Source organism: Phacochoerus africanus, chromosome 15 (assembly GCF_016906955.1).
Source record: "Phacochoerus africanus isolate WHEZ1 chromosome 15, ROS_Pafr_v1, whole genome shotgun sequence".
NCBI classification, from domain to species: domain Eukaryota; kingdom Metazoa; phylum Chordata; class Mammalia; order Artiodactyla; family Suidae; genus Phacochoerus; species Phacochoerus africanus.
Genome location: NC_062558.1, coordinates 102570146 through 102595929, shown reverse-complemented (window position 1 = coordinate 102595929; position 25784 = coordinate 102570146).

Sequence of the window (25784 nt, the reverse complement as noted above, 5' to 3'; positions counted from 1 at the left end):
GTTGGATCCATAAGGTCTGGGCATAATCACTCTTGTGAAAGTTTACCCAGCTGCACCTTGGCCCATCTCAGAGCATACCACCTGAGAATTTTCCAAATCATCGAGTTCTGGTTCCTTCTTGATTAGCAGTTCCTTCGTCAAATATACTTCTTCCCTCTCACATTTTACTATAAGCAGCAAGGAAAAAAAAACAAAAAACAAGAAAACAGACTGTACTTTCTAACACTTGGAAATCTTCTCAGCTAAATATCTAAGTTCTTTGCTTATAAGTTTTATTTTCCACTCAACAGAGAAGTTCTCACAATTCAGATAAGGCCTCTGCCATTTTATAACAAGCACTATTTTTCCTCCAGTGTCCAATAACATATTCCTCACTTTTGTCATAGTCCTCACCAGAAGTACCTTTAATGTTTATTTCTAACAATATTCTGTTAGTGATGATTACATACTCATATACTCCTTAAGACAAGAGAAGTTTTCCTGTAACCCTCTTTACTTCTTTTTGAGCTCTCACTCAAATCTTTTTTAACATCCATATTTCCACCCACAATCTCTTCAAGGCAACAATCTCTTCTAGCCTTTTACAATCAAGCAAATCAGAATTCTTCCAGCCTAGCCCCATTGCTCATTTCCCCAGCGACTTCCACATTTTTAGGTATTTGTTACCACAGCACCTGTTTCCTGATACCGAAATCTTTATAGTTTCCTGAGCTGTAGTAAAAAAGAGTACCATAAACTGGATAGCTTAATATAGAAAAAATTTATTCTCTCACAGTTCAGCAGGCTAGAAGTCTAAAAACCAAAGTATCAGCAGGGCCACGCTCTCTCTAAAACCTGTAGTGGCTAATCCTTCCTTGCCTCTTCTAGCTTTTGATTTTTGCTAGCAATTGTTGACATTCTTGGTTTGTAGATTCATGACTTCAATCTCTGCCTCCAACTTCACGTGGCTGTCTTCCCTCAGTGTGTCTCTGCCATCACATGGCACTCTCCTCTCTTATGAGGACATCAATCATATTGGATTAATGGAACACACTGCTCCAGTATGACCTCATCTGTACTAATTACATCTACAATGACCCCATTGCCAAATGAGATCATTTTCTGTGGTACTGGGGACAAGGGCTTCAATACATCTTTAGGAGGATACTATTCAACCTATAATATGTGCCAACAGGAAACATGTTGGATCACTAGCAATGAGCTGCTTCTATTTCTTTTTCTTTTTTTTTCCCCTAAGATATGCCAAATATTAGAAAACAGTTTAACTTCTTTCATTTTCTCTCCCTCAAAATAAATGACTTTCTGATTAACTTACCTGACACTTTCAGATTTTTAACTGCTGTTCCTAATCTTGGCTGTCGAGTCACTACTATTCAGATAGTCATTCTAATCACGCTTCGTTTTCATGTAACTTTTAACCCAGGAAAAGAAACTACAGCCTATAAGGAAATCTTACTCTGTAACAATGCTCTTCAAAATATGGTCCAGGGAGTTCCCGTCGTGGCGCAGTGGTTAATGAATCCGACTTGGAACCATGAGGTTGCAGGTTCGGTCTCTGCCCTTGCTCAGTGGGTTAAGGATCCGGCGTTGCCGTGAGCTGTGGTGTAGGTTGCAGACACGGCTCGGATCCCGCGTTGCTGTGGCTCTGGCGTAGGCCGGTGGCTATGGCTCCTATTAGACCCCTAGCCTGGGAACCTCCATATGCCCCAGGGGCGGCCCAAGAAATAGCAAAAAAAAAGACAAATATATATATATATGGTCCATTGCCCAGTGGTGGCCTTGATTTCCCTGATAGTGGATTCCTCTGATAGACCATTAAATGATTCATTTATTCATGAATTCCAAGCTCTCTTTACACTAGATAATGGGAAGGAGTGGGATAGTTTGTCCACAAGACCTTTCCCTTCACTTAAGTGGGTTTTGGTGTTCTAGATTTGAGGTGAATACTACAAGTTTCCTGGTTGGCCTTGAGTCTAAATCATGTTCTCTAATACAACTTAGCCAGATCTTTGCATTAATATATCAGACATTTCTCCGTGTTTATAAAGCCCAATTATCCAATGTTTTTTGTATGTATACTGTCTGGCAAGGCAAAAGAGAAAAGAAAGAGATCTCAGTATGAAAAAGAGAGAGAAAGAGAAAACCCCGGTACTCTGAACAAAATAGAGATGAACTCTTCTCTGTAGGTCTGATAGATCAGAATTAGTTAACAGTATGAACTCACTGTTTTAAACATAACCAACATAGGGAGTTCCTGTTGTGGCTCAGTGGGTTAAGAATCAGACTAATATCCATGAGGATGCAGATTTGATCCCTGGCCTTGCTCAGTGAGTTAAAGAATCCAACATTGCCATGAGCTGTGGTAGAGGCCACAGATGTGGCTAAAATCTGGCATTGAGCTGCAGCTCTGGTTGGGCGCCTGGGCTGAGAACTTCCATATGCTTCAGGTGCAGCCCTAAAAATAAATAAATAAATAAATAACATTATTGCCAGGTGTTTTCTACTGAATGATACTAGAAGCAATGCCACTTCATTATCAATGGTCAGATAGATCTAGCACCCAGAGTTTGGCTTCTAAATATCACTTCCAACTAAAGGGAACCAAGAATTCTTGAAGAAATTGCTGCTTCAGAGAAGGGACAGGGAAAGTACAAATTAAGTCTGGGACATTGTTATGCTTAAAAATAATGGAATCAAGTCAAAATGACCCAAAAATAAGATGTAAGGCACCTCTTCTGACCAGATGAGAAACACAGTTGAGCTTTAAAATGGAGTTCCCATAGTGGTGCAGCAGAAACAAATCCAACTAGGAACCATGAGGTTGTGGGTTCGATCACTATCCTCGCTGAGTGGGTTAAGGAGCCAGCATTGTGGCGAGCTGTGGTGTAGATCGCAGATGCAGCTTGTTTCTGGCATAGGCCAGCAGCAACAGCTCCGATTAGACCCCTAGCCTGGGAACCTCCACCTCCATATGCTGTGGGTGGGGGCCTCAAAAGACAAAAAGACAAAAGAAAAAGAAAAAAGGGGGAAGCTCCTTTTTTTTTTAAGCATAATTCTTACCATTATATGTGAAAGAAATTAAATAGAAAAATCATTATTTCAAACTCTACAGTATTGACTGAAGGAAAAATCAGTGTAGATATATTGGTTAAACTGTTTATTAGGGACTAAGATATGTCAATAGTCCTAAAGTGTCACCTCACATATTGCTGTATTAGACACAATAATATACTTAATAAGTAGAATGGTATAAAGCTTCTATACTAACCTTCATTCTCTCTCCACTGCCAAATCCTACATGGCTTTCCTTTTTAACCATATGATCAAAGCCAACAACACCAATAATGAAACAAATAACATCACAGAATTCCAGTTTTGATGTGCTGAGAAGAACACGACACTACTTATGCATACTTTCTGCCAAAAAATTCTTTGCCTGGATCTGATTATAAGGAAACCATCCTACAATCACCAACTGAGGGACTTTCTACAAAACAACTGGACTGTACTCTTCAAAAATGTCTAATTCAATTCAAAGAAAGGCTGAAAACTGATCTTTTTTTTTCCCACTGTACAGCAAGGGGGTCAGGTTATCCTTACATGTATACATTACAATTACATTTTCCCCCCACCCTTTCTTCTGTTGCAACATGAGTATCTAGACATAGTTCTCAATGCTATTCAGCAGGATCTCCTTGTAAATCTATTCTAAGTTGTGTCTGATAAGCCCAAGCTCCCGATCCCTCCCACTCCCTCCCCCTCCCATCAGGCAGCCACAAGTCTCTTCTCCAAGTCCATGATTTTCTTTTCTGAGGAGATGTTCATTTGTGCTGGATATTAGATTCCAGTTATGAGTGATATCATGTGGTATTTTTCTTTGTCTTTCTGGCTCATTTCACTCAGTATGAGATTCTCTAGCTCCATCCATGTTGCTGCAAATGGCATTATGTCATTCTTTTTTATGGCTGAGTAGTATTCCATTATGTATACATAACACATCTTCTGAATCCAATCAACTGTCGATGGACATTTGGGTTGTTTCCATGTCCTGGCTATTGTGAATAGTGCTGCAATGAACATGCGGGTGCACGTGTCTCTTTTAAGTAGAGTTTTGTCCGGATAGATGTCCAAGAGTGGGCTTGCGGGGTCATATGGAAGTTCTATGGATAGATTTCTAAGATATCTCCAAACTGTTCACCATAGTGGCTGTACCAGTTTACATTCCCACCAAGAGTGCAGGAGGGTTCCCTTTTCTCCACAGCCCCTCCAGCTCTTGTTATTTGTGGATTTCTTAATGATGGCCATTCTGACTGGTGTGAGGTGATATCTCATGGTAGTTTTGATTTGCATTTCTCTTATAACCAGCGATGTTGAGCATTTTTTCATGTGTTTGTTGGCCATCTGTATATCTTCTTTGGAGAAATGTCTATTCAGGTCTTTTGCCCATTTTTCCATTGATTGATTGGCTTTTTTGCTGCTGGGTTGTATAAGTTGTGAAAACTGATCTTGATATAAGGAGACTAAAAAGAATTACTAGTATGCTAAGTCTTAAGTTAAAAAAAAATGTAACTTGTAATAAAGGTCATTATTGAGACAAGTGGTGAAACTTGAACATGGACCTATATATATATATCAAAGAATAGTGTCACATCTGTGCTGAACTTTTTAATGTGATTATTGTATTGTGATTCTGTGAGTATACGTACTTATCCCTAGGGGTGAAGGGTCATGACATCTGCAACACTACAACATTATCTCAAATGAATAAGCAAAAATTATACATACAAATTTTTCTGTAGGTTTTTTTTTTTTTAAAGTTAAAGCTTAAAAAAAAAAAAAAAAAAAAAAGACCTAGTCAGGCCTGAGCAATTTTAAAGATAGCTATTTTCTTATTCATTTCTTTGACTCTCTTTATTTATACTGTCAAACTGCCACTTCTTTTATCTTCATGCACCCATTCTAAATCTATGTGGCTGAAATAAATTGGTGCTCATAGTAATAAATCAAGGAGGATGGCAGATACTGCAAATCAAGCAAAGAGAGAACTACCAAGCTCAGAAGTCAAGAGTCATACAGTGGCCTGGGCACTAAGCTATACAACATAGGCAGAACCAAGCAGATGCTCTGAGCCAGAGCCCAGGTACCTCCCTTCTACGGAGGGGACACTGCTTCCTGGGCTCCTTTGGTAATCCATGTTTGTGTTCACAACCTAGGCTAAGCACAGCCCCAGACAGGTCTGCAGAGGAATTCTCCTTCTGCCTAAAGCAGGAGCAGAGAAGTGTGAATAACTTTCCCTGGGCAAATGACCCTTCCTTGATACAGTCTCTACTCCCTTTTCTTGGACTTTTTACTTCTACAGCAATAAGACCCCTCGAGATGGCTGTGAAGCTTGCAGCACTTATGTTTGGGGAGAGAAAAATATTTGAGTTCCCTATCAAGGTCTTCCCTGGCCAGGCTCATGGCCATCTATAGGCTCACAGTATCAATTGATGACAACATTCAGAGAAGGAAATAGATGAATAAACTGTTTAAGCAGAAGGCTGAGTTGAATATGCATGTTCAGTATACACTCTCTGCAATGAGCCTGCCTTCTGTCTCAGTCTGCAACTACAAACGATACTTAGGAATTACTGAGCCGGCCTCCATCACTAATTCTACAGCTTTCTGTTGAACTTTTGGGCTCTTATTCCCTAGTCATAGGCTACATTTTATTCACAGTTCACTGGCTTGCCCAGGATCTGTTGATGCTTTTAGTTAATTATAGGGGTGGGATGAGTGAAGGAAGAGTGGATAGTTCTATGAGTTGCCCCTGAACAAGTACTCAAAAATGATAAATAAATATTCTAGAAAGATAGGCAATTTTTTTCACTGACAAAGTATTTTGAAATTATTTTCTCTTGAAAGAAATGAAAGTGACAGCATGCCAAAATAAATATATCTGCTGTATAAATTGCAGGCACTCTGTGAAATTTCTTCTAGGAAGATAGCAAAACAAATAATGATGTGTGTAAGAAATATTAAGTCCAGAAACCAAGGGCAAGTTCTGGGAAAAGAAATGTCTCTTTCCTCTCTCTCTTAACCCTATAAGCATATTTGTGTGGTGTGCACTAGAAAGGAGCACAAACTGGACTCTTTGCTCCCCAAATTGCAATTCTTTCAGCCCTGTCCCATCCCTAACCATATACCGACTATTTCTGGCATTCTGCAAAAGTGTTCCACAAGTGGTACCAAGTGATTTTCTTCCTGCTGACATCATTCCCTTCCCTCTAGAATCACTTTAACTTTAAAAAGGAAAAGAAGTCCCTTATTGTGTATTGTTCAAGGCTAGACTTCCAACAAATATAAAATAATGACTCTCATGTGAATATAAAATGAACACATGTCAAAAAGAATAGTTGACCCATTAATATGGGAACAGGTATGTTGTTAGGACTGGTGCAAATGAGGATTTTCTTTAGAGATTTATATTCTCTACTGGGCAAAATTCATTTGCATTGTCATGAACAGGCATCATTTGCAGAGCTAAGAGGAGGTATTTGCATCACCATCCATCTTCTACAAGTTAATGTCTCTTTCTACAGCATCGTGTATCAGCCTCATGAGACACACATACCCCTAAGAGGAGACTATCCTGAGACTCCAGCATCCCTCTAAATGAATATCCTTTTCCTATTCTAAAGTCTTAAATTTTCCTTAAAGGATAATGAACAAAAACAGGTAGATGATAGATTTTTTTTAAACTTAGAGTTTGCTGATAGAATTTTATCTTCAACTGTTGATGAGAATGAATTCACTTCATTCTTATTAAAGTCAGGTCTCAAATATCTGTACAAGCAATAAGGGCTCTACATAAATCTCACCCCTCACCAGGCTCAGTGCTCTCAAGAGAATTGAAGACATTTATGTCCGTATCCTTTAGGGATGTCACCATATTCTCATTCCTTTCACCATCTTAGGTGCTTGACAAGATTTTGTGTCTTTGGTAAGCTAAGACAGTGAGCAGTTTTGTTTCATTTGATTTTATCTGATTTTAATATAATCTCAACTGGTCATATATTTAATTAGGAAAAAGAGAGTGAAGTTCATAAAGCCTAGTTAGTCCTGAAAAATAAAAAGATAGTAATAATCAGAAATTCATCTAAAGGCTGAGCAATTGGGGAAAGCGCAGAAAATGTGACTCAGCACAGAAAGAACTGGCTTTGCCTGGCACCAGTTCATGTCTGATCATGCCTACCTGCAAGATGGATGATAATCACCAATGGACTTCTCTATCCCTTTTAATCAGCATCCACTTGATCTTACTTTCAGGAAAAAAAAATAGTATTAGGCCTGTCTTTTGCTTCTAAAATCCATGTTAAATCATTTTAGACGCTGTGTTAAAAACAGCACAGTGTTAGGATATTATACTATCATAATCCTTTTTTACGAAATTACCTCTGAATTACAAACTATCTCTATGCTAAGGAACTCTACCTCTATAGTTTTTTAATGCATCATACCTGAATCTTCTTTGAAAGCCTTGTAGTGGATTTTAGCCCATAGCATCAAAAAACCCCAGATATATGCCTACAGAATTGGCCCACATTTTGAGAAGTGATTTATAGGAGGAGAATGACAAAGAGCTTTTAATATGAGAATAAGAGTTCAGTTCTTCATCCAGTTGAAAGGAGAAATAGCTGTACAATATTTCAGCATCTTTTAAAAAATGCTTATGAAATATATCACCCCTTTATCAGAATCTGGCTTCTTCTATAATGGAAGCAATCAGTATTATTTGATAGTAAATTGCCGTTGTGATGATAAATGTCTTTTCAGATGCCTAACATTTCTCAGCTTCTCTCCAGTTACTAATCTATCTCAATTTATTGCTTCATATGATTTTTAAAGTAGAATTAAATGTGATGTTAATGTATCCTAGTTTGACTGTCTTATATTTGATATATGGAATGTCACTTACTTTTCTGGAGCTGGTTATAAATTAGGCATTAAGTGCCTTTTCTGAAATCTCAAAAACTTTGAAACTCTCATGTTTGATTAGTGGTGACGGGTTATATTTCACTAACTGTAATGATTATTAAAAGAAATCAGTTAATCTCCCTATTTCTCTTCTTTATAGGGGCAAAGGCTCTAAGAATTGGCCCAAAATGTGATCATGATCCCCAGTCTACATTTTCACAAGGAGGGGTGACGTAGGTAGAGCTGCATGAGCATGCTCTGAGCCTCGGCCCCACCCACATGCAGAGCATCTCTGTGAAACCCACATAGGGGGGCTATAAAAGCCAAGGATGCTTCCTCATGCACAGGCACAATGGTGACAGAGGATAAGGGTGCACACTCATACACTGATAACATCACTCAGAGGGCCTAAGTCAGAGAGTGGATGGTGCCGAAGGAAGCTATTTCTGGTAATAACTAGTGGTTATAGTTGGCTAATTATAGAGTATGTGGTGCAAGAGGACCAACCTTCCTCTTATTCTTATACCAAAGAACAGTGTAAGCTGAATTTGGGAGAACCAGATGTGCCCTCTGTGGAAAGCATGCTCTTTGAGCAACTTCAGAAGGAGAGAGTTCTCCATAGAATAAAGCCTATTCTAAATCAAGTACCCATTTTGACACAGACAGGCATGGGAAATGGAATGAGCAAGGATGAGGATCAGTGAATTATGGAAAACATGGATGACATGGAAAGGTGAGGACACAGATGAGACAAGGTCAGAGACATATCAAACGATCCTTGGGGAAGAGGCATGGAAAGGTAGCATTAAAACCCAATTATGCATTCTATGTCATTTGCTCAGTTAGCTAATGGAAAAATAGCATGTAGCCCATCCCTTAGGGAGGGTTTAGTCATTCTCAGCAAGCATCTTATTGTTCTCAGTGGAGGATTCACAATTCACTGGTGCTGGTTCTGATTCCCAATGAAGGTCAATCACAGTGTTAAACATAGCTAGACTCTTTCCTGCCTGGGGGTGGCGCACAAGTCCATAATCTATAATAGTACCAAGAACAGGAGAAAAGGTAGAGATGATGAAATGGCCTGGTTACAAGAGGGGTCTTGGAGCAAATGTGTTCCCAGGCGTGATTGGTCAACACTGAGGAAGTGTCGACACATCTCATTCAAATACATGTCATTGTTTCAACTATTGACCAGAAAAATTATACACCCGGTAGAAATAAAGATGAAAGAGAAGCTGCAAAAGGAAAAGAAAGATAAAAGAAGTTTTGGGTTTTTTTTAGGGCCAGGGCCATGCCCATGGCATTTGGAATTTCCCAGGTTAGAGGTCAAATTGATGCTCTAGCTGCTGGCCTACGCCACAGCCACGGCAATACCATATCTGAACTGCATCTACAACCTATACCACGTCTACAACCTATACCACAGCTCATGGCAAAACCAGATTCTTAACCCACTGAACAAGGCCAGGGATCAAACACAAGTCCTCGTGAATAATAGTCGGGTTTGTTACCACTGGGCCACAACAGGAACTCCCAGGAGTTTTGTTTGTTTTTAAGTAAGCTGTGAGTACTAAAATTCATTTTTTATTAAAAAAGAATAGTAGAATTGGTCCTGCCTCACTTATTACACCAACAAACTGTTGGCTCATCCCAACATAGGCTTTCAAAAATATGAAATTAAGTGAAGGAGGGAATAAAACAATAACCACAGGGGTCTCCTCCTTTCCTTTCCAGGAAAGCTTGATGGAAAAGATTGCATGTTACACAACTCTGTGAAGCCACAGGTCTTATACAGATGATTTTTTTTTCTGTTAGAATTAAAGAAATTGCCTAACCGTGCAATTTTTGAAGGTGCCTTCTGGAATATCTGTCTCCTCCTTGTGTTTGTATTACTTTGGGTGCTTTTGTTATGTTACACTTTTGTTCCCATAATTTTGAGTAAAAAAAATTTTATTGCATAGTCTCACACACACACACACACACACACACACACACAGTAGGAAGCACAAGTCTTAGAGTGTATAGCAGGTTCTGATGGCATTCTTTTACCTGCCCTGTGTGTTCAACTTCATCTTGCTTCCGCTTGCTTTGCTGATAAATGCTCCCACCTAACAAGGCTGCTTTGTGGAGATGGTAATGGCCGGGCTAGCCACAGACTGACTGATGAGGGAGTCCAAAATCTTAGGTCATTAGCCTCAAAGCAAAAGTTCAGTTTGAGGCTTCCCTTAAAAATCACACGCTTGTTTGTTTCCTTGTCCATCTCTATCCTGCTTCACTGTAGAAACAATTTCTTCATAATCACTTGCTCTCAGACTTGGCTCAGGACATTCTGCTGGGAGGAATCGCCTCATGTAGAGTCAGGAAACCCTGATTCAAAATCTGGTTAGAATTACCAGCTGTGTATTGGGCCTTGAAACCTGTCATTTAACCCAGAGGCATATCAATATCCACCTCTTTAAAAAAACAAAAAACAAAAAAAACAAAAACCGTACCTCGTCTTATTTTGCAGGGCTCTTGTGAAAGGAGGTGATATATGGGAAGCACTTAGCGTGGGCCCTTGTGTGCAGTAGGCACTCAATAAATGTTAGTGGAATGTGAATATTTACTGGCAAGTCTCGGCTTCTACTATTTTAAAATCGACAGTGTTATTTTTTAGTTTCCCCCAGCCCCTCACCAGCTGGTAGGCTAGACTCATATTTATTGCACAGAATTTGTGTATCTTTTTTCCTGAGTTACTCAGCTCCTGTTCCCTGGTCTGTTCATTTGTACTTAGTTTGACGTGAGTAAAACTAGTCACGGGCTGGTGGTTTTGACCTCTACGTGGGGCTGGGTTATATGAATGGCCTCATCACTCAGCTCATCCTGAACCATAAAATAAGTTAACAAATGAACTAAAGAAATCCAAAAGGTGCTTTTGTCACAACAAAATGATGGCTGTATCTCCTCACACAAAGTGCAACAAATATTTGAAAAATTATCTGGAAAATTCAAGACCAAGAAAAGCTAAAGTGTTGAATTTGTCTTTAGTTTTGTCTAGTTCTTTACTTGTATAGACTGTGCCTTTAAAAAATATTTGTATAATATACTCCTTGATACCCAGAGACCTTTGTTTTGAGGAAATAGCAAAAAAAAAAAAATCCTCCTATATTTTTATACTTGGCTTCTGTTCTGAACTTAAAACCCTGAGAGCTGAAATATACTCTGTGAATTTTCTTGAGAGAAAATTACAGATCCATTTTCTACTCTTTGAGGAGATACATCTGACATAAAATATGGGCATCAGGGGAGTTCCCATCATGTCTCAGCAGAAACGAATCTGACTAGTATCCAAGAGGATGCAGGTTCAGTCCCTGGCCTTAGAGGGTTAAGGATCCAGCATTGTTGTGAGCTGTGGTGTAGGTCACAGACATGGCTCGGATCTCATATTGCTGTGGCATAATCTGGCAGCTACAGCTCTGATTCTGTCCCTAGCCTGGGAACTTCCATATGCCATGGGTGCAGCCCTAAAAAGACCAAAAAAAATATATGTGTATATATATGTATATATATATGGACATCTGAACAACACTATGGTTCATGATCCTTTTAGCAAGTTGCCTAGGCTCATTTGCATAATCATATTTCCCTTTATTCCTGGAAGAGCTAGGGACAAAAATCAAAGGAAATAATTATTTAATATTCTTGGGTCATAAAATTGGGAAGGGTTTAAGACATCTTAACAGCTTTGAAATGTCACAGTCCTTAAAATAATAATAATGTGTTTTGAATATGGGTTTTTAGATGGTGTAGGGATTTGATGGCATTGATTTTTCAATTCTATTATAAACACTCTTCCCTTTATGAATTTTATTAGCATGCATTATTCAAATGTTATTTTTATTTACCTTCAGCTATTGACAAAGAACATTAGAAAAGAAAGGTTTGTGAGCATAAAATTGTATTTAAATTGTGATCCAAAGAGTAAGGACTAATGTTGCCTTTTGGAAAGATAAAAACTTTTATTTCAAAAAAAATGATCCCAAGGCCAAATTACAGTGGCTAAGTGATTTTGCCTTCTCTGATAGGATCCAAAACAAATGATAGAAAACAAGCATATGAAAATTGGTCCTTATTTTTCCTGCTTACCTCAATCTTTCACACCACACACAATTGATGAGGCATCTGATTTGACCATTTTTCTCAACTGCCCAGGCAAATTTACAAATCTGCTCATGGAACTGGAAATAGCCTAGGATGACCTAAGGTCTATCCATCTACACCACCTTGGCCATGACCATCCTTGACTTGCTCTTGTCCTATAAAGAGGCAGCAGAGCTGAGTGATGACACAAGGAGCTAGTGACATTGTCCAAAGTGAGGATGGACAGTGTGAATGAAGGATAAGGAAGTAGTTTGGAGAAAACCCAGGTCTTGAATCTTTAGGGAGCATTCTTAGAATCCATGTCCACTTAGAAAAGCCATTGCTCTTTCCATTTTGAGCGCAGCTGGGGAGAGATGGCCAGGATGTCTGAAGTAGGTGAAATCTAGTGGTTGTTTCTCCTTCCATGCAGTTTTGTTTGGTGCAGTGAGTATGGCATTGCTTTATACAAAGGATATGTTCTTCAGAATTCAAACAGGTCAGAGTTCAAATTGCCCCGTCCATTCCCAGTTGTATGATGGTGCACAAATTCCTTGAGTTCTCTGAAGGTTTCTATAAAGATGAAATGAAAAAAATGTGAAGCTCTTAGCAGAACAATAACTGTTTTGGACTCAATAAGTATATACATTGATGTGGTTGATTTTCTCTGCTCAGCCAGCATTATTGTATGGACTTTTCAATATTAATGTGGAAAATGAAGAGGTCATTCAGAATCAAGTCTTGACTATACCTCATTTTAACTTTTTCACATATAAAATAAGCAGACCTTAGCTATACTAGGTGCTTTCACATACATAACCATCTTTTAAACTATGTAAGAAAATAAGAGAAGATGATAATGGCAGTGTTTAATACCGTTATACCTATTAAATTTACTGACACTGCCACCCACTAATCACACAGCCCATGGTATTTCTTCTTTATTCAAAACACCACACACACAACCTATGTAGATACAATTATAATTTTCGATTTAAGGACAAAAAATTTGAGGATCAGTGAGATCAAGCAACTTTCTCAAGATAACACAGCTAGAAAGTGTCAGAACAGGGGTTAAAATAGAATCAAATGAATACAGAGACTAATTTTTTGTACCAAGAGGTTATGTGCCTGCCTACTTAAGTATGGGTTCACCACCAGCCTCATCTGGAGGTGATGACTATGAGTTGGAGCTAGCCAGAGCATCAATAACATGTTGTTTCCACTATTAGGATTATCTCTGAGTAGAGTGTGCACTGAGCAAAAGTGGGTCTATGCTGTATGGATGACTGGAGTATACATGCAGACTGGATCACATTTTTTTAGAAGAGTCTTCACAAAGAAGTTGCCAACTTGGAACAACTTGGATGGATTTCTAAAGATATGGAGTAAAATTTCCTGGGATCACAATGGCTGGAAGCTGTGGAGAGGGGTAGCAGCAAACTGTGACGAGGTGATCAGCTTCCCTGAGAATGTCAAGCACAGGCCAAGTCTAATTAGTGAAGTAGAGCAATTCTCAAAATCTCTTGTCCGCCCATTATCAAAGAGCTTCAATTCTTCTTTAAAGAACCATGAACATTTTTTCCTGAAGAGGAAATTTTAAATGTCTCTGGGATCCTCTCTCATATTCCACACTTGCAGTATATTTTTATTTTAGAGGCCTTAACTTGGGAATGAAGTTGCTATGATTTCTGTTATGAAAGCCTCCACCTAAAATATTTCCACGCTCTTTGGTGGAAAGAGCATTTGGGGTAGGGAGATCTGAGTCCTCATCCTAGTTCTGATCCAAGCTGCTTGTGCTCTTGAGAAAACCACTTTCCCTCTCTTGTTATCAATTTTGTCACTTGCCAGGGAAGAGACAGGTGAATTATATGACTTCCAATATCCTTTTGGTGTTTGATACTCTGTGGTTCTTCAACATCTTTACCAGAATAATACTCGTTGAAGTAAAAGCTCATTAAAAGATCCAAATTTGTATTTCATAGGTGTTTCCTTGCAGCTAGGAACCAACAGAACTGACCCTTTCTTCTAGGAACCTGAAGCAGAGTTGATTAAGATTGAGGCTTTGATGTAGAGCTAGAAGCTTCTGGCATCTGAAACAGCAACCAGAGGTGGGAAGGCAAAAATCAAGGTGAGAATTAGGAATAATGGATGAGTAAAGAAGAGGAACCAAAGGGAATAAAATAGAAGAGAGCAAGGAGAAAAAAGGAGGGAGAAGGTGAGAAGGAAGACTAAGTGGGAGATGAAGAGAGAGCATAGCAGAAAAGATGGGAAGGGAAATTGGGAGATAAAATGGATGAGGAGTGAGAAGAAATTTATTCAGGAGGAATCCCTGGCCCTCCAATCAAGACTTGAGATCCTTGGGATCTAAAGTAGAATTCCAAGAGGCCATGGGCCCCTGGCAGCTTTTAGCTGGACCTCCAAGTTAGCCCTCCCTCAAAGGTGAGCCCCTGCTTCTCAGCCAAGTCTTGAGAGGCAAAGCCCTTGATATACAATAGGCATTAAAGAAATGTTGACTGCTATAAAATATTTGTATGAGGAATAAATGATATCATGCCCACAGAATCACTGTAGACTAACATCCAACGAATATTCATGATAAGGTCCAGTGTGCCAGGTAGTATGCCCAGAGTTGTCATACATCGCCTCATTCATGGTTTCCACCCTCTTCATTCCCTGTCCTGCAAAAGAAATGGTCAGGAGGTGGAATTCTCCACTGTCCACCCCCTGCCTTCCTACTGGTGGCTCTTCCCCAAGTTAATTTGCACAGTGAGTGACCTATTTTAATCTAGATTTGTAATGCTTGGATTCTAAATTTTATACACATGTATTATTTAAGGCTAATTTTGCTGCTGTAACAAATGAATACCAAAACCTCAGTGGATGAACATGATAGAAGAGTATTTCTTTCTCATGCAACAACCCAGTGTGGGTATTGGATGGGCCCCTCCCACATGGTGACTGATGAATCTTAGCTCTAACACCTTTTAGCACAATGTTTCCAAGCACACTGCAGAAGGGGAGAGTAGAGAAAGCAAACTGGCTTCTTAACCACAGCATTATGGAACATTCCCTTCATCTAAAAGCAAACCGTTCTTCTGCTCACAGTTCATTGACAAGAACAAGCCACATGCCCATACTCAGATGCTAGTGGAGAGGGCGAAGCTGGAGGGGATTGGTAAGAAATGGAGTCCCTGGCTTGAGGTCCTTCACAAACATGACTCTACAGTGTGGAAAGGGGAGCATGAATCTTGATGGACAGCTAGTTATTTCTTCCATACACCCTCTTCAGTAAAGAGAATTAGGCAGTGATTCTCAACCTGGGGTTGGAGTCCCATCAAAAAATAACCATGTAAGATTTTTACTTATGAGGTCATTTTTTTTCTACTAAAACAAAGATATATTTTATATTAGAATAAAATTTTCTTATACATTTTTAAGCTAAAGCATGAGATTTCAAACAAATAATATGTTTTCATCATTACTCACACACACACACACACCCCTACCTATTGTTCTCGCTGTAAGCAGGAAGGTTTGAGGAGTACTTAAATAATTGTTGAAAAACATGGGTCATAAACCCTTATCACTTTCTCACTTTTTTAAGTATTTCTTCTCTCCCTTTGGTAATGGGAGATTTCCTCCTCTTTCTTTCTTCTGTCCAAGAGGAAGCTCTGACCTTGGAGTCTGGGCTGGAAGTTTAATGCTTTATTTACCCTAATTCAGAGTGACTGAGGAAGTCATGGGAACGGACTTCATTGACCTGTACGCCATCCCCAGAGCCTCCTCTTGCAGGGCAAGTTATTCCCTTTCCCTTCATCTAAAAGTAGACAGCTGTCATAGAGAAAGGAATAGAATGGCAATCCAAAATCTCATGGTACTGCACGTAAATAACTCATAGTCCTGGACTGATTTATAGTTTAGAGATGGACGAGCAAATGGGAGGCAATGGGGGAAGATGTTATAAAACAAGAGGATAGGCATGGAGGGATGAGAAGGCTGAAGCCTGGGAATTGTCCCCATTGGGGAAGGGATGGCCGGTGGCCCTAGTGGAGGTGACACGGAGGCCAGATGGGGACAGAGGACCCCAAGAAGCCTCTTTCTTATTTTCACCAGCTGCAGACAACTATGATATTATAGCCTTCTGTCTCAAGAGAGTATGTTGAATTCCTGCCTCACAGCGTGAAATTTACTCACCTGTAAAACTTGGAATGTGCAACATTAGTCTCAAAAACATTTTATTGAGAGAGAAAAGGATTTTCAAAGTTTACCTAATCATTTTTTACATATCACAAGAACAAAAATTTACTAGAAGTTGCAGTATCAACAAGTCATAATGCAGTGTGAGGAAGCTCCACACAACAGAAAAGGGATGAAAAGCTTTCTGGTTCTGGCTCCTGGGGAACCTTCTGCAAAGTCTCCTCCTTTCTATATACCCTTTGGAGGGGAGGGGGTGTGTAATGATATAACAAAGCCCAGATATGTTGCAGCAGAGGGAGCCAAGAGGAACCCATGGCCCTCTTCCTGAGAGAAGACAGTCTCAGAGGAGACAGCCACATAGAGTTAAATAGTGGTGGTGGAGAGGTGGGGGTGTTCAGGCAGAGAAAGGGCTGCAGTAAGGGCACCAGAAGCTCCTGTGACCTCACAGGAGACAGGTCAGGTAATTGATGGTTCTGGTCCAATAAGTGTGCTGAGTGAGGGCTTTGAGGCAGATGGGCCAAGGCTGGGCTGGCCAGCAGGGAGATGACAGAGCTCCCAGGAAATATTGCCTATGTTGAGGGAACAGGACACGAGTTTCACCAGTCAGGCACCTCGGATAAGATCTGGTCACTCGTATGGACTGGGTCACTTTGCTGTACAGCAGACGTTGACAGAACACTGTAAATCAACCATAGCAAAAATGTTTTTAAAAAGATCAGGTCACTCAGCGAACAAGGACATGTACATCTCAACCAGGGGTCATTAAGAACTACAGGACAACACAAGGACCCAGACCCCCGACAGTGGTCTCTGTCCTCCAGAGGACATGTGTGATTTGCCATCTTGGCACGTTCCATCTTTGGGGAGGGAGAGGATATGGAAGGAACACTTGAAATGTAAACACAGCCTGGTAGGAGATAAACCTTGAACCCCAAAGAGATGGAACTAAACAAGAGGAAACAATTCTTAGCAGAGACTGAGATACATTAAATGGTCAATACTGTTCTTCCAACCACCCCCAGCCCCTTTAGAAGGAAACCTTTCCAATTAATATAAATATACTACCTCTTTTTTAGACAGCTAAGTATATTGTATAAAAAAATGTTGGCCCCATGATTTCTGTATAACTTACATCTAGCAGAATACTTACCACATAGCATATGCTTGGAATATATTTGTTGCATAAAGATTTCAGACACAATGCAGAATCCTCTACTTTTTTAAACCAAAAAACAAGTTAACGACATCATGTTCCATCTCTGTATACAGAGGTAACTTCCATAGTCATATATATATATATATGACTATATATATATATTTATATTTTAAAGTTGAACCTCAAAAATATTTTATAGCAACTGATTAAAAGTATTTATAATGAACAAGTCAAATCATTCAGTGTGAAATGAGAATTTGAGTTATATCTGAAAAATAAAGACTCATACATTATACACACCTCAGTTCTGTAACTATTTTGGGGAGACTATAATATTTTGTCCTATACTTTCTGCTTCTTAAAAATTCTCTTATTTTGTTACTGAGACTTGATGAGCCTGAAGACAATTTTAAGTCTCTTCATTGATTTTAAATAATGGGATAAACTTTTTTTAAGTAAAAGCAAAGGGCAAAAGTGGGTTTCATATGTGGAGGCAGTAATAACTTTTATATTTAACATGTTAACTGCAATCAGCTGGCTTCTCCAATTCCTTTGCAAAAGAGGAATGAATTTCATGCAGGAATGGCTTGAGGATTTTAATATTTATACAAGAAGCATAAAGCAATATTTTTACAGGGATAAAATAGAAGTTGATAAAGGTTATCTACACCACAGACTATCCAGTCGAAAATTTAATATTATAATAAACAAAAGCTTTTGCACATACGGAAAATAAAACAGGCTGAAGTTCTCATGCAAAACAAAGCAATTTAAATAAACTAAAGGAAATAACAGCACTAGTAATGGACTTCTGTCTTGACCCATTAACTTACAAGGACAAGGTTAAATAAAATGAAGCTCACAAATAGCACAATAATCCTGAGTTGATTGTTGGTTTGGTTGTGTGTGTTTGCTTTTGCAAAATGCCATTTTCCCTTGGCACCAGGTAGGATGTCAGTCCCAGTCTATGTCCATACTCACAGAGACTTTTAGGTTATCACATCCATAAAATTGTCCCAACTCTTTCATTTTAGAGAAGAACTTAATTTTCCTTTACTAGATTATCATTAATCCTCCTGCTCTAGGCTCTACTCCATTATGATTCAAATGTTCTAGTGGACTTTTTCAAAGGAGAAAGCTGCTTCTCTTTAGATATTGCAACCTTATCAACCCATTTGAAGGATAATTTTGTTTCTCCCCTGTCTGAAGGGATCCATCAGATCCTGAACTGTTGACACTCAGTGCTGTCAAGTTATTTAAACCAGGGTAGTAACGGGGCCAGCCTGCCAACATGGAAGCATCAGTTGACTGCTTGGCAATTTTCCTCAGTAAGCCCCCAAATGATCAATGTGCTCTCCTGCTGAGAGTATCTATAAAAATTTCTTGTCAGTTGTATAACTCTGTTGTGACCATACGGGCAAGTGGGATGGATGGAGAGCATAACTTTGCACTTGAATTTCTTCACATCCTACTGCACAGATTTTAGGCAACCATCCAGGATCCTACAAGCAACTGTGAACTAAATTCCTATAAGATCTATAAGCCTGCAGAAGATTTGTTTTTCCAAAGCTGCCTCTCTCATGATTCTTTTCTGTCCTTGTGTTCTCCCACATTCTTGACTATGAAAATAAGAACTAATGACTGAAGTGATAAGGATATACAGCCTCATAACAACACAGCAAAAGTCCAAGGGACAGATAATGAGAATCTTTAGGGCTGCTGAATAAGAACGCTATACAGAAATTCTCTTCCCTTCGAATCTGAAGATTAGAAGGGTTTCAAGAGTTATATGATCCACCTGGAAAAGGAAACCCAAATCCCCTCAATAATCCCTGCTGACTAGAAGGGTCCAGGCTTGAGTCACTCAAGAATTCGCTTTCACTAACAGACAATGCAATCTTGAGTCCTTTCTCACTGTTAGGAAACTATTCATGGAACCCAGATGTTTCAGCCAAGTGAGGGCACAAATGCATTTACATTAATTCCATCAAACTCCTGCAATGAAGACTCCCCATTACTCTTTAGTTAGAAATACTTCCACCCGGAGTTCCCACTGTGGTACAGTAAAAATGAATCCGAATAATATCCATGAGGATGCTGATTTGATCCCTGGCCTCACTGAGTGGATTGGGTATCCAGCATTGCTGTGGCTGTGGCATAGGCTGGCAGCTGCAGCTCCAATTTGACCCCTAGCCTGGCGAAATTCCATATGCTACCGGTGTGGCCCTAAAAAGTGAAAAAAAAAAAGAATTCCAACATTTCCTGGGGTCCAGAAGTTGTGGGTTCTAAACATTATCCCTTTCCCTTTTGAAGTCCCCATAGCAGCAAGTTGAAGGAGGCAGTGATGTCTAAGCATATAAACCAAACTCCTGTAGTTGGTGCTGTCTAGTTCCCAGGTCACCTGGAGTCATTTCTGACTGCTAGATCACTAACCTCTTTTATTCTGTGTCTGGGAAGGAAAAGCATGACTGTGTTTCTTCAGGGAGACCACTTTCAGAGGGAGTTCTCACCATAGAACCATTGAGATCTTACATAGTTTTTTTAAGCCATCAGCCCTAGGGGCGGAGGGCTAGATCCTTGTGTTGTAGGACATTAGGCAGTGGAAGAAACCAGAAAGAACTTGTTTCTGGCATAACTACAAGGGGCATCCCTGTGGGTTGAGGAAGAACTACGGGTGGATGTTATGCAAAGAGATGCCTACACAGCACAAGTTCTATCACCCTGTTACTTATCCAGGATATGTCATGAATAGGTTTGCACAAAGTTACAGAGTGTGAAAGCTGAAGCTGCTGATTGGTGGACAAGCTCCATCACCAAAGAAGGACATCCCAGGCCTCCAGGGTGAGCTCAGCAGGGGCCGTGCTGCCAGCTGTGAATGACAAGGAAGTTTGGGATCGCCTTTGACTCTGAGGCCGTCTGTCCCTCCTGCCTGGTTGGACAAATTGTGGACTCTTCCTTCAAACAGCTCATTTCACAGATGGGCAGTCTGGGCCTGGGGAGGCTGACCATGAGACTGACTTCCTTCTGACACACAATTGGGCTTGGTAGTGAGACCCTCTGAGGGGGGCCCAGGAGACTTCTCTGGTAACTGTCCCCCTAAGTATATTTGAAAATGCTTAGATTTGTAAGACCAACTACTGCATTTTTTTGTTCTAACTGCATGTGATGAGCACATTTCACCTTATATCAGTACCAGAATAGCCTCTGACTCCAAGCTCTGTTGTTCTCTCTGTCTACCTGATAGTTGCCTTTGGCTATGTGTGTGCATTATTCATCTGGGAAAGGACATCACATCCCTTCTTCACTTTGATCTCAGTTTCCTTCAAATCAGCTTCTTGCCCTTTCTCTGCTCTGCTCTGTCTCACTTTGTTTCACAGACTCTTGTGTCAGCTGGCTTCTGGCTAAGTTGGGCCAGTGGAAGGACAGGCAGGTGATTGTGAAGTAGGAGAAAGAAAGCATAAACCCAAGAGCTGTTCCCCTCTACTTCACCATCTCAGCAATACCCGTGTCTTTTCTATGGCTCCAGCTCCTGCCAAACAGCAGGAATTCTACTTTCTGACTGGTGACTCTAGTCCCTGGGCAACAGTATCACCTGCTGCTTCCTTTGTCCCCATCCTACCCCCACCTAGGGTTGCTAACAGCTTCTTACTATTGCTAATCTCCGAGTGATGTTACTGCTCCCTACCTAGTTTGTAGCTTCATTACTGGTGATACCCATTCATTCCGTTAAATCTTAGAACCTTCAAGTATTGTTTGCTGGTTGGATCATGACTTATGCAGAGGCTAATAGCTGGACGGAAAACTTTATGAGGAAAAGTCAACAGAACTTTTTTTTTTGTCTTTTGTCTTTTTAGGGCCACACCCATGGCATACAGAGGTTCCCAGGTTAGGAGTCTAATCGGAGCTGTAGCTGCCAGCCTACACCAGAGCCACAGCAATGCCAGATCTGAGCCGTGTCTGCGACCTACACCACAGCTCACAGCAATGCTGGATCCTTAACCCACTGAGCGAGGCCAGGGATTGAACCCGCAACCTCATGGTTCCTAGTTGGACTCGTTTCCACTGTGCCACGACAGGAACTCCTAGAGCTTTCTATTTGATTGCATAGAGGAGCTGAAGACAGTGACAAATAAAATGTGACTCCAGTATCTTTGTAATCAATTCATTGCCAGAAAATGAACTCAAGAGAGAGAGCGGTGATTAAGAAAAGAAACCTGCTGTAGGCTTTCCACTGAAGTTGATACGTCTTGGATAGGTTTCAGACCATAAATATCACAATCAGACCAATCCTTTGAGCAAGAATTTTTAGGGGGAACTTCATAGTTGATGATGCTGCAAAATATTTCAATAATGTAGAAAAAAAATCTGATTTCTCAGAGTTAAGTTAATGTAAATGGAATCAGAAGCGTGAAGATAAAGAGAAATGACATAAGACAAAAGGGAGGAAAAGAAGAAACTCAGCTGGAAACAATAACCTCTAGACTAGGGGTGGCCAAATCACAGCCCAATCCACTCGCTACCCATTTCTGTCAAAACTTAAGTGAAATACAGCCACACCTATTATTTATGCATTGTCTATAGCTGCTTTTGAGCTTTAACGACAAAATCAAATAGTTGCAACAGGTAACTACGTATCTCTCAGAGCCTAAAAGTGTTTACCTTTGATCCTCCACAGAAATTTGCCAATCCCTGCTTTAGTCTCACATGCAGCAGTCTATAAGCCCTTCCTGATGAGGTTCCAACCTTTCAAAGAGAAATTAAACCCATTTGCATCTGTGCCCCCATGGCTCTTCTTGTATATAGTGGTAGACACCCATCACACTGTAACTCAAGTTCCTGCAGAGACTGTGCTTGCAGTTACCCATCTCCCTGTGGGTTATAGAAAAAGCCACTTTATTGACCCACGTCCCTCTAGCCCCTGAACAAACTGCCAGAATAAAACCTAAGTCAGGCTATTTCAGTTTTCAATAATTGCCCCCAGCCCATAGCAGCTCCTATCACTTTTAGAATAAAATTCCCATGCTTTACTGTGGTTTTGAGGCTCTGCCTAGATCTATGACTCCATGTCCTATGCAGCTCTGCTCCAGCCACACTGGAGGTCTTGCTTGTGAGGTGTCCAAACTTATTCTTCTCTCTGGGCTTTTGAAATCGTTGTTCCCCTGCATGGACAACTCCTCTTCCAGATCCTCACAGTTGGCCACTTCAGGATATTCGGATCTCAGCACAGACGTCCCCTTCTCAGAGAAGCCATTCCTAGTGATCCTAGCATCATTCTGTGTCAGTTCATCCACTTTATTTTACTCATAGCTATCATGCCCACCTGAAATGATCTCGTGTATTTCTTTGCTTATTCACTGACTACTTCCTACAAGGTTAGTTACCAAAGCAGGGACCTTGTTCCTAGGGTTCATTGTTGCATTCTTAATGTTTAGGATAATCTCTGCCATTCAGGTGCTTAATAAAGATTTATTGAACACCCAAATGAATGGTTTGTAGAAGTATTCACTTAATTTGTACTTTATTTCAAGCCAACATCAAGCTCTTAGATGCCAAGCATCATACAACGGTTTTATCTTTCATACGTAATAATGGTGCCTGGAATTCAACTGATGCATTTAGTAAATGTTGGTTGAACAAATAATTGAGTTATTGACTAAATGCTTAAATACAATCAAAATGCATTGCTGTTTCATCCTAGAAATATACAAACTACAGCTGAATTACTTTAAATGTTAAGATTATTCTTATGAGGTGACAGATATTGATATATTCACCTTGACAAGTTTTGAAAAATTTCAGAGAATTGTCATGGTTCCAATTTACCTGATTAGCCAATTATTTTTGCCTACAAACTACAACAAATATCTGCAAACATATTCTTGTTTGCATCTCTTTGTTTGTACTGGTATGTGCTCATCCATAGGTAAAGCTGACAACTTCTCCCAATTGGTAATAGAAGAGATTGCAAACCTGGCGTCTTCAAAAGTGGTGCATTTCGGACCTAATCATGGAGTTAGATGTCTGACAGTATTGCAGTGAAAAAGATAAGAAAGGAGTCTATTTCCCTCTAAGTTTTGTCTTTGATGACACTAATCATGTGCGCTTTTGTTGGTTCAAGTTTAGTTCAAAATGAGTAGGGAATAGACAGCTGAAATGTCATACTCTTTTCCTTTCCAAGGTAATTTACCCCCTGAAGAAAGAGAAAAATCAGTATTTGCAGGTGCAAATTCATTCAAAGTCAGCGATCCAAAATCCAAGTGTTACAAGATGCTATGCCTTGAGGATCATTTCCCAGCTTTTGAAGCAAATTACGAATGAACAAAGAAACTGGTCCACAAAAGATGGCACCTCAGGCAGAGCCTACCTTCTCTCTGCTCACACACACATGTCCAGATCCAATGCAGGCTTGTGCTGGCATGCTTGCAGTTGGGGAAGGGGTAACATGTCATCTGAGGAGGCAGCTGTTGGGCCTGGTGGGGCGCAGTCACTTCTCAGGGTCATGGCATTTCAGCATCTGCTCCCCAGCTTTGCAGCCTGAGAAAATGGAATGTGTCAGTGTGCTTGTTGTTGATTAATCCCTGGGAATTTACAAGAGATGGATGTACAAAGCAGAGTGCCAATTTAGCAATTTACACGAGAAATGTAACTGCCAAGTGGTTCTGAACGTTTATGTCAGCCGGAGAATGTAGCCTGCTAATGGCAGGAGGAGGTAAATCATCATCTGAAGTTTGTTGGGTGAACTTGGACTTGCAGCAGGCGGAGGAAGCCAGGTGACCTTGAGAACTGGTGTCATTAGGTCTGACACATCCATCTGCAAATTGAAATTGACCTGCCAGCAAGTTAGGACACTTGGATTCTCTGGTCAACGCTGGAAACACATTGACAATTCTTGCTCACTGGTTCTAGATTCTTTGCTAGACACCCACACATCATTCTGTCTTCACATACATTAAATGCCATTGAACAGATTATATCCTTTTTTTAATATCTGTACTTATTAATAGTCATGAGCTAATATTTATTGAGTGATAGTAAGTGTTAGATGTATGCTAACCCCACAGTCAATCTGCTACAATGCTTGTTTTGAAAACACAGCCTTGTTCCCAAACCATTGTTATATTAGGGAACAATGTCAATATAATGTGAATTTACATAGATACAGTTTTGTCCACAGGAACCTCTAGGCAAAAAAAAAAAAAAAACTTCACTTGCCTGAATTGAACTGATATGGAAACACAATGTGTAAACATGCCGATACTTCAAACACCTACCAGCTGCCCCAGCTCTGCACCTGAGTCAACTCCGCCATCTCCAGTGTCACAACTTTCCTTCCGATTTCAGATTACCTCCACCTACCACTCCAAGTTGCAACTCTTCTGATGTCTAGCTTCACAGCAAACTCTAGGTCTTTTTCTCAATTAGAGGGCCATATTTATTGTAGTAGTTATGTATTTCTGAACCATTAATCATGCAAAATTGCACTATCGTTTTCTTAAAGAGTCCTCTTTTTTATTGTGTGTCACTGATGTTTTAATGCAGTTCCACTAACCTCATTTTTCCTGTAAGCTTGTGGATTTTATTGTGTAATTTTGCAGAGCACAGTGATTTTAGGGAATGCATATGTTGTGTTGTAGTAGAACTAACTGCCATATCTTATTATCTTATTTAATTCTTTCCAAAACTATCATTTTTCATAGAACATTGTAATTCAAGGATTTTGAATAATTTACCCAAGAATAAAGAGCTGGTAAGTGGTTAAACAAAGATTCAAACTATCTGCTCTAACATCCTCTGAAAGCTTTGAGAATCCTGATTTGATATAAGAACCAGCTTGTCTTTTAGGGTGTTTTTCACCAAGAATAATAGCTATCATATACTCAGAGGTAGGGTGGCATAGTAGGAAGTATGCTTTTTGGAGCCCTGCTGCCTGGGTTCAGTTCCTGGCTCTGTTACTTACAACCTATGTAATAATAGACAAGTTACATAACATGGCTTATTGTTGCAAAAAGGACCTAAGAATCTCCCTTCCTGTACCCTCACTGTTTGCAACATGATTTGCCGTCAAGGGGGTATTTTCCTTACCCCCTTGGCTCTTGGCTGACCTTGTGACCTGCTCTGATGCAAAAAATATGGCAGAAATAACATTGTACTTGTCCCAAGGTTAGACCTCAGGAGCCCTTGAATGCTTCACTCATTCTCCTGGAATGCTGCCCCCACCATATGAACAAGCCCAGACTAACCTGCCAGGTAATGAGAGATCTCATGGCCCAGTCACCCTAGGATCCCCAGATAACAGCTCATCAATGGCCAGAAGTGTGAGTGAGGCCATGGCAGAATCCCCAGCCCCCAGTGAGCC